Source organism: Triticum urartu, chromosome 5, assembly GCF_003073215.2.
Source record: "Triticum urartu cultivar G1812 chromosome 5, Tu2.1, whole genome shotgun sequence".
NCBI lineage: Eukaryota > Viridiplantae > Streptophyta > Magnoliopsida > Poales > Poaceae > Triticum > Triticum urartu.
The window spans coordinates 25458066-25461714 of record NC_053026.1 but is presented as its reverse complement, the minus strand read 5'-3'; the positions used below and the strand labels follow the sequence as shown (position 1 = coordinate 25461714).

Here is a 3649-nt window from a genome sequence, read left to right as displayed (position 1 = left end):
AGAGTCCCTCATGGTGAATGTCAAGGCGGAGCATTACTTCCATGAGAAAGCTCTGGCCGTTGAGTATACAGAACTGTTTCAATTATTCAATCAAGACGCACTCGACAAATCTTTCGTCAGTTGCTATTGTCTCTAAGTGATTTCTTTCTGTAATTTAAGTTTCAAGCTGGCTGTAGTGATCATTTTGATTAATCATTATCTGTAATTATCCTCACTATATTCTTTTCTGTGGTATTATGCATGATGAAGATGTATGAAATGAAAAAATCTGGACGCTACGACATTGGGTTCATTGACCCTAATACCGTTAATGAGTACACATGGAATATTCCAAGTTGTCGAGCAAGTTTAGAGGAAAGCATGCTAGAGTTCTTCAAGCGACTCAATAGCAATGAAGATATACTACTTCCTTACAACTTCTTGTGAGTCACACTGTCTTGTCCTACAAATTCTGTTTTTGCTTACTAGCTAGCTATATGTTAATAATTAAGTGTATAGGGTTTATGCTAGTTGATTAGTGTTGTGCACATGCCCGCTTAATTAAGACATGCAAACGTGTGTGCATGCAGTTTCCACTGGATCTTATTAATCATTAAAGTTGATAAAGGAACCGTTGAAGTGCTGGACTCACTACTTAAGGAAGAAAGTGACTTCGCCATCTTGAAGGGGATAGTCGGCAGGCAATTTCAATCATTATTAACTATATCTCGACCTATTTAATTAGTTCGTCATTTTCTGATATCAACTATTTAATAACCCCTTTATTCATTTTCTTTGCTGGCGGGCAGGACTTGGGAAAAGTTCATCAAGGTGACTCCAGGAAAATGGCGACAAAAGCTGTTTTGATTTCGACCCAAGGTAAGTAATTAAGTATTACTAGCTAGCTTACCATCTCTTTAATTCTTATTTCAATACCATTAATTAATTATCATTCTTGATTAATTATTATCTGATTAAATTACATTTTTGTATAGGCCCTGGAGGCAGGCTCCGGGGAATAATCTGTGTGCATACTACGTTTGCGAAACATTCGCATGATGGCGTTCGAAAGGAGCAAATCTCAAAGACAGGAATATGGGTACGTTTGCCAAAACACTATTCACAATATTTACATCATTATCAATATCTAGTCACACAACTAATACACATGCATATTGATCTCCTTCTTAACAGTTCAAAGAGGTGCGGGAGAAGCTCCTACCAACAGAGCGCATACTAGCACTTCAAGAGGAAATAGCGGGATTTTTGCTCGACCGGGTCATAGATCCCAAAGGAAAATACTATTACCCGCTATCGCCCCCATGAACCACTTGTCATCGTGCTCCGAAGGCACCAAGGCAATATGTAGGAGAAAATTGTATATATATGTGTATGTGTGAATAATTAATGGTGATTGTGAGACATTCAATGATATATATATATATATATATATATATTGATTCTATTATGATAACATCCCTTAAAACCTTATTCTAATAACACTTGTCTCTTATTCTCATAACACCTCCCACCACTGATTCCACCCTGATCCGAAAGCAAAAAGAGTCAACCCACCCACCCCTCTCCTCCCACGTTCTGTTCGTGCCCGATCCACTCCTTCCCACCTTCTTCCTCCTGCCTAGCCTCCTCCCACCTCCCCTCCACCTTCCACTGCCGGCGACGTCAGGGGCTTCGTGCCTCCGATGCCAGAGTCGTGCCGCCGCCCGCGTATCTCTTCTGCCCTGCCAACCCACCGCCCCGGAGCGAGACGCACGCGGCTCCCCCATGCCCGGCGACCTTCCCCCCGCCAGCGCCGCCCTCCCCCGATCAACTTTCATCTTCCCCAGGCATCGCGGAACTTCCCTTTCGCCTCGATCTGCAGCGACGCGGACGACCGGCAGTAGGGCGCGCCGCCCTTCCCCTCCCCTCGAATGTTTGGGGCACCGACGACCCAGCGCGATACCTGGCAGTCGGGCTTGGGGTGGAGGCCCCGCCGATCCCCTGTTGGATCTCTTTCCACCAGTATCCGGCTACCTCCCCCTCGATCTGGTCTCCCGTCCACAACGCCTTTGTTGACCGGCGAGAAGGAGCTAGCCACTGGATCCACTGATCTCAAGGGGCATCACGCCGTGCTGCAGCTCCACATCCCTGCGTGTGCAGTGCACAATCGTTGCTGCTGCATCTCGGCAGCTCGCCCCGTGCATGGTCGCCACCGGCGTGTAGTTCGGCTAGAGCTGCAGCTCTCTCTCCTCACATCATGCAGTTCACGGTGAATGACGAAGACGATGGCAGCGAGGTAATGCCTTCGACACCCACACCCACCATCGTTGCTGAACTTTGTCCATTTGTTCTGAACTTTTGCTACTTTGAACACTGACGTGAATGTCTGAAACTTTCTATGTGCAGAGCGACGAGTGAAGGGGTACGCCAAGCAGCAATTGGGGGAGGGGGTCTCTGGAACGTCGTCGTTGCTGCTCATCTGTAATGCCACCGATCCTTGATGGATGTTATGTACCTCCCTCTCTTTCAGGCTGCTGCCATCACCGCAGCAACCCAGGATCCCATCCTCTATTCTCTTCCGCACAGAGTGCAAATGCAGTCCGCTGTGGTTTTCTCCTAACGTTCATTTGATCTTTTTTGCAGGAAAGATAAGTGGCGAAGTTCCGTTGGATGCCCCCATTACCCAATTTTTTTTGTTCAAAACTGAAGTTCATTGTTGAAAATTGTTGACAAATATTGAGTTGTGCAATTCATTGTAAAACCGCATTCTCTTGGTTTTGGTTTTTTGTTGTGTTTTGTGCGGTGTATTTAGCTGCTAGTGGTGCCGTCTAATGGGGCCAATTTTTGTCAACGGAAAGCATGCAAGTGACGACATCCAAGTGTGTAGGTTGAATATAGTTCACTCATCCCGTCTCGCAATCCAAACTTGCATAAAACCGCAACTTGGAGAAAACGTGTGTTAAGAAAACTGGAGAATAAAGTACAGGGCCGTTGGGAAGTTCACTTTACTCTCAAATGAAAAAAATGAAAAAAATTATGGTCCACTATTAGCCAATATTGTTTTCTGTTTTGTACTTTTGTTTAGAAAAAAATCAAGTGGACTTCAGTTAGATATTGCAGGAGAAGACACAAATGCAAGATTTAGTTTGTAATTATTGAAGAAATCTGATGTAGTTCGTTTGTGTGATGACTTGTGATGTAAAAGGAGAATGGAAAACCCACGGTGAAGCCCTTATATTGTAAAGAGCACTTCACTTCGTCCTTGTGCCAAAACTACAAACAAAAATGAACAACAAAAAACAAATATATAAAATACTGCAGACCTCTTGACCACGTCACGCAGTGCAGACTTGTTAAACAGAAAAAATGTTATAAAATGAAAAAACAAACAATGCGGTACACTAGTCTCAAGAGTGGGGTCCAAATGCATTAGTAAAAAAGAGTTAAAAAACAAATGCAGTTTTCTTGCCTCATTCCAAGCAATTCAAAACGCAAAAATAAATCCTCTTTTAGAAGTTCACTGATGCGGGTCACTTTCAGTAGTGTCGCCGTTCACTTATGCACGACGCGAAGTGCAAAACAAAAATTATGGAAACGACAAAAAAATAATGCGATTCACTTCTCGATAGTTTTCCGATTCACTCATGCCTGATGTGAAGTACGGCCCACT

General features: G+C 44.0%; 1 long non-coding RNA gene across 1 annotated transcript; it reads left to right on the top strand.

Annotated features, from left to right (window-relative positions):
* Positions 1-1528: 1528 nt before the first annotated feature.
* Positions 1529-2885, top strand: LOC125555495. The gene is made up of 2 exons (XR_007304726.1): positions 1529-2275; positions 2386-2885. It is a non-coding gene; the product is annotated as an uncharacterized LOC125555495 (long non-coding RNA).
* The last annotated feature ends 764 nt before the right edge of the window (positions 2886-3649 follow it).